The 12354-nt window shown below is 36.6% G+C and overlaps 1 long non-coding RNA gene across 1 annotated transcript; it reads left to right on the top strand.

The window, feature by feature from the left end:
• Positions 1-3634: 3634 nt before the first annotated feature.
• On the top strand, positions 3635-7456 carry LOC311288485. Its single transcript, XR_014626936.1, has 3 exons — positions 3635-3866; positions 6511-6612; positions 6699-7456. It is a non-coding gene; the product is annotated as an uncharacterized lncRNA (long non-coding RNA).
• Positions 7457-12354: the final 4898 nt, after the last annotated feature.

Raw genomic sequence — 12354 nt, 5'->3', positions numbered from 1 at the left:
AGGTTTTGTGCTCGTGCACGGTTGCACGCAAAGTCGGAGCTGAAGAAGAAGTTGGCTCAAAACCAGGGGGGCAGGGTTTCATAAAATATTGAAGCTTCCCCGGAAGCCGCCATTGATTAGCGGACCTGCTGTTAGCATTCCATTGACTCCCATTCATTTTTGCGTCACTTTGACAGCGAATAACTTTACATCTGAGGCGTTTAAAGACTCCATTTGTCCATTATTTATTTCTAAAGAAACACGAAAATGTATAAAAGGCTCCATTACCTTGTATCTTACGTTATGGCCCCATAGATTCAGTTTTTGTAAAAATAGGCTAACGATTGCGTCATAACCACGCGACTCTCTGTCGCACAGTAGAGAAATTACCGTATGGACAGGAGGAGAAGCTCGCGCGCAATCGGGGGGACGTGGAGCCAAAATGACAAAGTAATTAATCAGAATACTTGGCAAAAGTTGCTCCTGCTCCTAGCTCATGGACACCTCCTACTCACACTCTCCGTCTCTGCAGGTTTCTGAAGGGAATGATTCAGATTTCTCTTGGCACAGCTACTAGAAGACAGACGGGTTGCTCATGTCACATCTACGTCGTCAAGCTCAGTTTGAGTCTGACTTCACTTTTCTCCGTTGAAACCTATGGGGTCGCTGTGTCCAGTTTATATACTGTCTATGCTCAAAACCTCACAACACCCTCCCCCTGTCGGTGATTGGTTGGAACAGTATTTGTTTTGGTTTTGAGTGGTTGGTGAAACCAATTATTTTTGTGTGCAGATCTCAGAGCCTAGGCTGCCTACCGAGACGCGTTTTTCAGTTAACAGAGACGCGTTTTTTTGACGGGCAGCTAGCGGATCGTTAGGAAAGATTAGATGAATGTAATTTTTTTTTTTTTTTTTTTTGGCCTGAAATCACTGATACAACCTTTAACTGATATGTGGCTCATTTAAGTGGAAATCAAAAGCCACTATTTATTTTCTTAATACTAATTTCTGGTCACGTTGGGCATTATAACCTTTATGTGAAAAGGGCATTCAACTTTATTAGACAGCAATATGCTTCTGCAAACAAGTTGACATCAGTATATGACGGTTCTGGCAAGGTTCTCTCAAAGTTATGAATAAACCTTCTTCCATTAACATTAATAGAACTTTCATTTAGATTTCTGGATAATGTTCCCAAAATGTTAGCATTAAAACGTTATTAATACATTGTTTATGGAACGATTTTCCCCCTGAAACATTTCAGTTGTAGGTTAATCTAAAAAAAAGTTAATACCTGTTCCAGAACGTTCAGAGAACATTTAAAAGAAATGTTCCCATAATGTTTGCAAAATTATAAATTAGAACACAGAAAAAAAAAAAAAAAAAAAAGAAAAAAAAAAAGACCTTTTGAACGTTTTAAAAAAAAACACAATTTAATTTTAAAAACAAAATAACTTTATCGGAACGTTAGCCAAAAGGTCTTAGAATATATTTTTTTGTTATCTGAAATGAACTTTTTTGAGGTCTCAGACATGGACTAACAGACATAAACTGAAATGTTGTTTTCACACACACACACACACACACACACACAAACACACACACACACACACACACACACACTCAAATCGATCGGTTCTGGTTCTATCCGTCCGGATCATCCAGGTGAACAGGTCTAATGTCGTGACCCCGGGTCCACCTGACCAGGTAAGCGGGAGGATTTGCTATGCATCCCCGCGCAAAGATGACCTGACACCGCGGGCTGCATTTGCCACTCCTCACATAAGCGATCTAAAAACGCAGTGCTATTTTTGTTGATGTTAATTTGCTCCGTGTTAGGGCCGCGGTTCACGGCTCGGTCAGCCTTCCCTGATACTATACTCCCGTTTGTTGCTGTAAAGGTTCCCCTGTCTCATCGCGTTAGCGTCGAGGCGCCCGTGAACTGTGAATGCACCGCGCGCGGGGAGATGAAGCTCTGCAGCTCGTGGTCCTACATTCCGCTCGGTTCCTGGCAGAGGACAAGCTCAAAGTGACATTTACAATTAACATAAAAAAATATAAAGGCAAACAAATAAACTACACTCGTTCATTTGAGGAATGTTTCTATTATAAAAACAATGCAAAACCAAGTCTATAAATATTAGCTACTAAATATTCCTCTTAAAAATGACATTCAAAACAGAAATAAAAAGAAAATAAACATTAAAATCACTTATTCTACGCTTTCTTTATATATATATATATATATATATATATATATATATATATATATATATATATATATATATATATATATATATATATCAAACACTGTTTATAAAGAAGGAACACTATAATATTACTGCTAGTCTTTACCTTGTTTTCGTCCAGCTTCGCGTGTGTCCTGTGATTCTGTGAGAAGCGACTGGACGCTTTCTGGAAACTCAAACCCCTCAGCCAGTCTATAAAATCTCCTCTTTTTCTACATCTGAGATGCTATGAATAATTAATAAGCGGACAACGGAATTAGAAGAGATTTTAACGCAATCCTTTTTTAGATTTAAAAAAAAACAAAACAAAAAAACTGTCCAGAATATCGCCTTAAAAATAGACTCATAAAACTATCCCGTTGTGGATTTGCACACTTTACATTTTACTTTTCATTAATTCAGTTTAATAAGTAACGAATCAGCATATTTTTCTTGCGAAAAGCATCTTATTTTATTTTTTTCAAAACAGTGAAGCGGCTATTCACACTTTTAAGTAAATGGCCAAACTTAACATTTGAAATCAAGCTATTTGATTTGTTAGTGTGGGTGAAAAACAAGCAAGACCATGTATTTATGTTTTCAAACAAGTTTTCAGAACTTTTCGGATCTTCATTTTTACAATTTTAAGTCTTTAAAAATAAATTATGAAATAAATACTAAATAAATGACAACCAAAACACGCGTAAAATCTTAGTCTTTTTTTGGTAACATAAGTTAAGATCTATCAAAAACAATGACCATCACGCATTACTCTGCAAATTGGCAGTAAAACTAACAATATTACCATTTTTGTATAACGAGAACGAGAACATTAATTAGCATATAACCAATGTGAGTGAAACGCAAAGTTTGTCAAACGGAGGACAGGTGCGTATGCGGTGTCAGTCAGGACGCATTAACAGCAGAAAGTCAACCTGAGTCTATTGCGGGTTTCTATGGCAACAGCAGCAGAAGCTCGGGTACATGTGATGCGATGTGAACTATTCACCCTGAGAGAAAATTGCAGTAATGGATAGGATATTTGTGTTCGCATCTTTCGTATTTACATCGGATCAGTCCTGTTCAGACGCACTGACACGATGGTCAGTTTGGCTGTCGGCAAACAAAATGTTTGCCTAAATCATTACTGAAACGACCATGCAATTGCCATTTTTGCGTTGAATATAACATTTGCCTGACTGAAGACCAAGCGCACATATGCACATTTAAATATTAGCCTATCTTAAAAAAACAAACAAAAAACTATTAAAGATAAAAGACTGCATGCATGTGAATGTAACATTTAAAAATGTGCTCCACCTCCTTAACTCAATTTGGTCCGTGTCTGCCTGTTCTGTCTCTGTGTAATTAGTCCGTTTTCACCGAGTGCATGTGTTGTGAAATCACTCATAAAATCCACCGCGCAGCGGGCACTGCCAGGAGACATTTTGTGCCCCGGTCGAGCTCCACTGGCCAGGCGGGCACACGTGAAACCACTGCCACTGATACATCAAAACAAAAGCAATCTGAGCAGACGTCCCGGAGAAGCCCGTCACCGGCCTCCACAGAGCCAATGAGTTCCCAGTGCAACTCTATTCTTCCCTTCCACCTCAGGCACATTTGCTTTGCTTCTTCGCTGTTCTGAATCTACCATTCCGCTGTAAGTCTCATGCAATTTTAATGCTCTGCCTTCGTTGATGCATCATTTTTCTTATTCATTAACTTTCCCTGTCAAAGTGTCTGTTTGGATTAAGCGAGAGCCCCAAAACGAATTTAATTAAAATATATATATATATATATATATTTTTTTTTTCGTTATCAGAATCAAGTATAGCTATTACTAATCTGCATAGAAAATCACGAACCAAGAAAAAAAAAAAAAAAAAAAAAGTTCTAAAAACATTTTTAAAATACTGGATGTTTTTAACGTTCAGAAAAATAAAGTTCTTGTAACTTAAAGGAAACGTTTTCAGAACATTTTCAGAACATATTTTTGTTTGCTGGGCTTTTGGTAAAACAAAGGAGGTCAAAGAAACACTGAACAAATTTATTTTAAGTTTTATTTTCGTCACTAGAATCAATTATAACTATCACTAATCTGCATTGAAAAATCACAGAGAATGTTCTCAGAGCTTCTCTAATGTTCTGGCAAGGTTCTCTCAAAGTTATGAATGAACATTTCTCCAGTAACATTTATCGAATGCTCATTCACAAAAGTTATCTGGTCTTTGATAATGTTCTCAAAACGTTAGCACAAAACATTATCTACATCATTCATGGAATGTTTCAATAAATGTGACTACTTGTTTCAGAACGTTCAGAGAACATTAAAAGTAACCCATAATTTTTGCAAAATGATAAAGAGTAATGTTCCCCATAATGTTTGCATAACCAAGAAAAAAACGTCTTTTTTTTTAACTTGATGTTCAGAAAAATAAAGATCTCATAACTTATTGGAAACTTTAGCAAAACATTTTTTACTGTCAGCTGGTTTTGTGGTAAAACAAAGGAGGTCAAAGAAACACTCAAAAGCAAATGAATAGTTTAATTTCAAAATTATTATGTCACCCCCTAAAGCATGGGGGTCTCTGGGACTCTAAGCATAAAGAAAATGAAGTCTTTATATGGCTCTAAACTAAACTGATCCAGATGTAACAGACGTAGGCTAGTAAGAGCTGTGCGTGTAAACCTCACTCCCCTGATCTCAAAAGGTGAGCTAGCGACTTTTACTTGTTAGCGCCCGCCTCCCATGCCAGAGACCCGGGTTTGAATCCTGCTCGGAGAACAGCGAGTAGGACTAGTTACACAGACCCAGGCCTTCTCAAAGCAGAGCACTGACTCACTGGTTTTTGACTCAGTAGTGAACAGCCAGTGTGTCTTCCTTTGGTTGCAGCACGAACACGCGCTCACAGACACAAGTGTTCACGCTCCCACCTCCGCTACCCTTTCAGGCGAGACCTCATTACATGATCAATCTTTAATCTGCTCCATAGACATGCTACCATGCACTCTCAACGCCAGCATAAAAATTTCATGCAGGTAATTGAGATAAAACCAAAATGGAGGGTGCTCTGTCTCCGTTACCCTTCGCTCGTCAAAAATACATTTCTGTGCGGTAGAAACGTAGATGGTGTTAGACAGTGCTAGACTGTGATTTTTAGGAAGAGACCAGTCACACCTGTCATCAAACACACAGAATAAACTTGCTTTGAATGCTGAATGTGGTGCCTACTTAGTACTAGGGGTGTAACAATATACCGTGTCAGGATATATCGCAATACAAAAATGCAACAATATGTATCGTGGATAGTGACAATATGTATTGTGTATAGTTCACCCAAAATAAAAACTACTGTGCATAAAAAAATTCAAGTTTACAGAGTTTTAGTGTCAGTACTACATTAAACTACTAATTATAACGTTGAATATAATATATAATGCAATGGGGGAATATTTGTGGGTCCTGATAATATATTTGTGGGGCCAGATATCTTATTTTACCAGTAAAAAGTGGCCTACATTATTTTAAATACATCTAGTCAGTGAAAGAGTGCAAACATATTTGTCTAAAATAGTATTTTCAGCTTCAGAATCATGAATATTTGTATTCGGGTGTCACTATTGTCCGGTGCATTGGGTTACCAGCACCAAGTCCAAGCCTATTCATTTAGACCCATGTAATATCAAATGTAGCATTTCAATCAACAGTCATTTCTTGTTAACCTTTAACTATGTCTTGGAGTATCGCAAAAATATCATATTGTAATATCATATCGAATCGTGACGAGGGAATTGTTACACCCCTACTTAGTACTAATAAAATGGTGTAGTAAACACACACAACGAACGGTTAAATCTTCTTTCAGGAGTTTGCAACCTATTTTATTTAGCATACAGCTCTTTTGAGCAAAATAAGCTGCATCTCTGGACAAATTCCAGTCAGAATGATCAAGAGAAATGATATATTACACAAACAGATGGAGAACATATGTGATTGTGTGTGGACTCCAAATGTGACCCATAATTAAATGCGTCATGATTCAATATACTTAATTCTTCCACTAGGTGGCTTACAGTTGAACTTTTGACTTCTGCGCTAATGCCAAAGGCAACACTCTTGAATACACGACTATGGACCGTTTAAGATGAACAAATCAAAGCCATACACTAATAATATTGCAAATAAACCAAATATGAGTGTATGTTAACAAATAGCGAAAACCGTCAGACACATCTGTTATTTTCAAGCGATGACAGGATGACCTGAACTTACGACCCTCGATACTTTCCCGCGTTGTTTACAGATCCCGAGGCGAGTGTGTTCACATCCCACAGACACACTGCCATGTGGAAGTCACTCAGAGGTCATGTGATTCTGCTTGTTTTGGGCACCTCACCTGAGACCCGTGAGTTTTACATTGTGCATAGGCGCATTCGCACGCACGCATTTAACTGTTTTCTAAAACTATATGACCTTGCTTTTAACCCATAGCAGATGATGCCTCACCGACTGACAGACAAGAGGGATAATTGGAGAGGGAGAGAGAGAGAGAGAGAGAGCTAAATGAAGAGAACAGTGCCACCTAGTGCTCACTGGACTATAGTTGAATAAAAGAACCAATTAAAAAGTTTAGTGCACCCGTTCATGAAATTTCTCTCATAGTTTTTTCATTCCAAAGCTGAATGCTTTTTGTTCTTGTGGAACTCAAAAGTAGATGTTTAAAGAATCGTCATGCAGCTTTGAAATGAACAGACAGGAAATCATTATGAAATGAAAAAGTATTTTACAGCAAAAAGAAGCAGATGTTTTGATGATTTCATTGTTGTTTTTCATGATTTGCATTTTTGCCCTTATAAATTTCTGAGGCCTCTAAATGATCAAAAACTGATTAAAATGATTAAAACTGCTGAAAAAGTGTTGTACTACACAGTCTACATGCTTTCTATCGTCTGTTAATGTTTCTAGGAAGTAAAAGGCCTTTTTGCATTGACTTTTAGTCTTCTTGCTGTGAAATCTTGACTGATTTTTATAAAGAATAACTTTTTAATATTTCAGGATGAACAACTTACTGATTATCCATAAATCGCTTTTTAGAGAAATCAATCATGTTAAAATGTGTATCAAATATGATCCATCAGGCTTTTGAGGAAAGTTTATTTGTTCATTTCTAAATCATCAATGTATTGCATTGAATTATATGTTTTGTCCCCGACAATAAAATATACAGAGCTTTAGACGTAAGACATATGAGAGATATAGAGTGACAATTGATATTTATATGCATTGTATGCAAGTTGTCTGTTATGCTTTTATTGTCAGGTTTATGTTCTGTTTTGGTTTAGTTTCATGGTTTCCCAGTTCCTTTGCCTTGGTTGACCAACGTTGCATCCGAAAGCTTAAAATGTTGCATTCCAGTGTAGGAAGGCATCAAGGCACATCCAAATCCAATGTTAGCTCCACTGTCTCCTGACCTGATATACCTTCATCTGATCATTTTTGAAGGCAGCAGATGAACCTGTGTGCGCAAACTCTGCCTTCAAGTCACTGCCTGATAAGGCAGCGAGGCAACAAGTCAGCTGAATAAAGGTACATTTACACAACAACGATGTGCTAAAAACGGAAAAGTTTTACCTTTGTGTTTTTCACTTACAGCCGACAATGCTGTCAAAACGTTCCCCGTTCACACGGATCCACGAAAATGACTAAAAATGCTGTATTATTCATGCAAGGCCAGTAGTTGGCAATGTCTCTTTGTAAAGAAACACTACACGCCTATAGACTGTACACGGAATACGCATGTACATGACGTCACCGTTTTCATGAATTCGTGGTTTTGTAGTTTACAAGGAGACAATAACGGTATTGTTTTCAAAAACTTGCACTTGAAACTTGAACAACCAAAATGCATAAAAAGTTTTCTGTTTTTAGTTGAAAACAGTGTCGTGTGAATGGCCCCTCGGCCTATAGTTTTCTAGGCTGAATCCGAAAACGCATACTTTCTAATATAGTGGGTGACAAACATTATGTAACAAGAGAAGTATGTCCAAATTCACAGTAGCCTACTCATAAGAGAGTTGACAAAAAGATGACCTTCTTCCGGCGAGATTCTGAAGTGTGCATATGATAAAGACTTTACTATCCCATGAGACCGTTGGGAGAGGATTTGTGAATGAGAGTGAAGCGACGCAACTAATGCTGGTAGGTCACATGATAATGACAACATGGCGAATATAGTACTTCCAGATTACATTCATACTACACACATTAATACTATATATAACTTTTTTCTACTTATACTATATAGAACTATAGATACTTTTTTAGCGGTCATGAAGTAATTACTGATTCAAGATTTCAGATGCAGCCCTAGTGTTGTTTATATCTGTTCCCATGGCAACCTGTTGTGTCCACCTGTTCCTCGTTATCTTACTCATTTAGTCCTGTGTAATCCTGTTTATTGTCTGTTGTCAGTTCTCTTTGGGCTAGTCTCAATATTACGATTAAATACTATGGTAATGCCGTAAATAAGCCCTCCTACCTGTCGCAAACTTCTCTTATAGGATCGCCTTTTTGTCATAGTAAAATCTACATAGGCTATCGTTCACACCAAAAGTATTGTTTAGCATAAAACATGTTGAAGATCAGTGGGCGGGCACTCTAGGATTTTCCCATACCGAAAATGCTAGTTAAGGTTACTACATTGGACAAAATTGTACTGACTTTACTTACCCAGTTTAACAACTTCTCAAAAACAATTATACACTTTGTAATGTGTGCGTTTTCCCCCCATTGTGTAAAAAATGACAGGGCAAAGCATTCGCAGCTTATGTGAACCTGGTATACATTAGTCTGTGGTGTTTGTTTTATGTTCATTCTGAGAACATGACACGGTTTTCCTCACTGGAATTCCTACACAACTTGCACATTTCTAAAACAACATTCAGAGGCAATAAATACTAAGGCAATTCTAAAAGATGACATTATGCGTTTGTTGTGTGTACTAAAGTAATTCAATCATCATTAGAGCGCCACCCTCAGGCTGAATAACGCAAAGAGGACATTAGAATTATGCCAAAAGTGTGTCTGGTGTTTTCAGCGATTAGAATAATAAAGCTTACAAAATGTTTTGTCATGCGAAGACCCAGAATCTGCCTACCTAAATTTACAGCCAGGAGTGCAAATACATTTTGTGAAGAGGGGCAGGATGGCACTGCCTCTGACACACATTTTAATTTGCCTCGTTATGGACCCCATATCAATTGTTCATTCAAATTCAACGATCGTCGCCCCGCTAATAAACTCATACACATACATTTAAGTATAATTACCAGTTAGTTTGTGTTGTCTGATTCCGGGTGCGAAGGAAACGAAGATAAAACGTGCTTGGTAATGAGGGCTTCCGGTATTTATACCGAAAAGGTCTTCGCCAATATTGGCGTCACCAGAAAGGTAGGCTACTAGCTTACATGATTGTGTGATGTGGGAAATGTTGTTGGGTTTATGTTAATTGTTGGCATGAATTGTATAGATTTATTTATTTTTGGTGTTAAGTATGGGTGCGAGTTTACTTGAGCACCGCACACTTTCATACATCCCCTGGTTTTTGTAAATGGTTGAATCCAATAGGGAGGAGCCAAAATATGGCGGGATTTATAAAAAAATGAACTAGGTGCAAATATGTGCGCACGCACGGATACTAGACTATGCATACGCACTCTTCTACTTGGTGAGCAAAGTAATGAAGTAAACAGGATGATTTAAACTTACATCTGATATATTTAGATTAAATATGCCACTCTCATTAAATGAGTTGAGTAGCCTACTGAACTTTCATGAAATAATTAGACCTATCCAAAAGTTTTTTTATTATTATTAATTTAAATAGAAATATTTGAAGCGGATGCGCTGCTTTTGAACACTTTTGGCATGCTGTGTTTTAATGTTTTAACTACAGCGAGGATTGCTTAGCTCATGATAATTCCGCTTTAAATTGTAGCCTATTTAAAACACTTTCGTGCGAATAATGCGCTTGACTCCGTGCCGATGCTGTGTCCCAACGAATTTTGTGACCCTATAGGCGCTGTATTAAGATAATCCGACTTACTCCTACCCAATCCTAATCCTATACCATCACTACAGCGCCTATAGGGTCACAGCATTCGGCATAGACCTGTTGCTGTAATGACCGATGACAGTAAAACCTCTGGATGTCGTGCACAGACAGTAGCCTAATGATAACCATTTTTGGGGTCTTCCCAATATTATGAAAATACAATTATATTTGAAGCATAGAATTTGAAGGAAACTGTAGGATATGCACGTTTTTATTATTTTAAATGTTTTTTTCAGTGACGCAATAGTCAGACAATTATTTACACTGCAAAAAATAAGGCCTATATGTTTCCATTAAAACACATATAAACCATCATTAAATACATGTTTACCTTATAGGAAAAAATTGCATAAATTTGATTTGCTTAAATCAAATAAACATTGCATTTAGCCAGTGGAAATTAAAGATTGAGAATAACTCTTCTCTGTAAACTTTCTCTGAAATGTATTTTATACAATGATTTATTTATTCTAAAACAAGGCAAGGACACTGAATGATTTTTTTTATTGTGACGGCACATAGTCCTTATCTTTTCATATTTTCCTAATGTCTTGTGTTAAACATGGTATCTGGAAATGGTATGCAGTTGACATTAATGTATAAAACTAGGCGTTGTATGAGCCATAGGCCTATATGGTAATTTCGTAAAATCCATAAAAATCTTCCCTGACTGGGGTTTCAATCAAACACATCTCAATTTTCTGACTTGTAGCCTGTCTGACGAGCTGATCTTGGGAAGAAGTTCATCAGATGTAAGTATATTTCAAAGACAAGCACTTATGAAGTACAGGCTAATTTATGTAGCAAACGGCTTGAAACATTGCAGGAGGTTAATATAGGACAAGTATAAATGGTGAAACTTTTGTGTGCAAAAAAAGAAAATCCAAGTTCTTTAAATCATAGAATCTGAATAAAAAAACATTTGAGTCTTGTTGAGTAAAATTATTTATTGACCATTTTAGAATTAATATATCAGGTTTTTCCATATATATATATATATATATATATATATATATATATATATATATATATATATATATATATATATATATATATATATATATATATAATCATCAATCAATCATTGGCACATCAGCATCATTTTTCAAATCCATATTCATCTCTCAATAATACCACCAGTTTTTCTCTGTATTTTTATTTTTAAACCCTGAAACTCACTTTCACAGACAAATATTGCTTCCTAGTAAAAAGTTAATTTTATTATAAAGACAGGCATGATGATGCTTTGGGTCGGGACTTGAATCTGGGAAATGTTTATCAAACTTTTGCATATATATATATATATTTTTTAAACTGCACTGTTCTGTGAAGTGTGAATAAAGTTACATTTGATAATCCGTAAAACCATTTGCCCACATTCTTGTCCAGGTCTGAGTCGAGATGAAATATGCGCATTCAATATGAAACTTTTCAAGATACAATAAAAAAAAAAGCCTAAAATTGTTTTTGCTTCATGGCCCATGTGTAAATGTGGCTAAAGGTTGGCCTTTACTCACAAATATGCTGATCTCAGGTCAGTTCTGCAGTTTTCTCCAATTATGATGATAGATTTTGGGATCGGAAAACTGTTCCTGGATCAGCATTTACGAGAGGACATTATTTAGAGTGTTGCTCCTCATGGTCCATCAGAATTGATATGTCTGCCCTCAGAGATATCGGGTTGACCTTTATAAGTTCGCTGCACACTGTGCATGCAGACAGCATCTGAAGTTCCAAAGGGGCATTTTAAAGGGCATCTGGAGGGTCAGGGTCTCTCAAAGTTCGATATAGCAAAAATAAAGCATTATTTGGAATCAATGTATTAAAACCTCTTGCATGAAAATTACAAACTGTACATAAATGGATTCCTTTACTCTTTTTTAATATGATCATATTTATTGCTATTGTGTCTACCAGGATGGACCCTTTGCAAAATAATGAACTTCATGAAGCTAGCAGTTATTTTTATTTTATTTTTTAGTATGTACATTTATGCTACCATTATGTTCAGTTCAAGACTGAATTTACAGCAAA

Source organism: Rutilus rutilus (genome assembly GCF_951802725.1).
Source record: "Rutilus rutilus genome assembly, chromosome: 3".
Lineage (NCBI taxonomy): Eukaryota > Metazoa > Chordata > Actinopteri > Cypriniformes > Leuciscidae > Rutilus > Rutilus rutilus.
The sequence above is the reverse complement of the archived record's forward strand: the minus strand, read 5'-3'. Positions and strand labels throughout refer to the sequence as shown.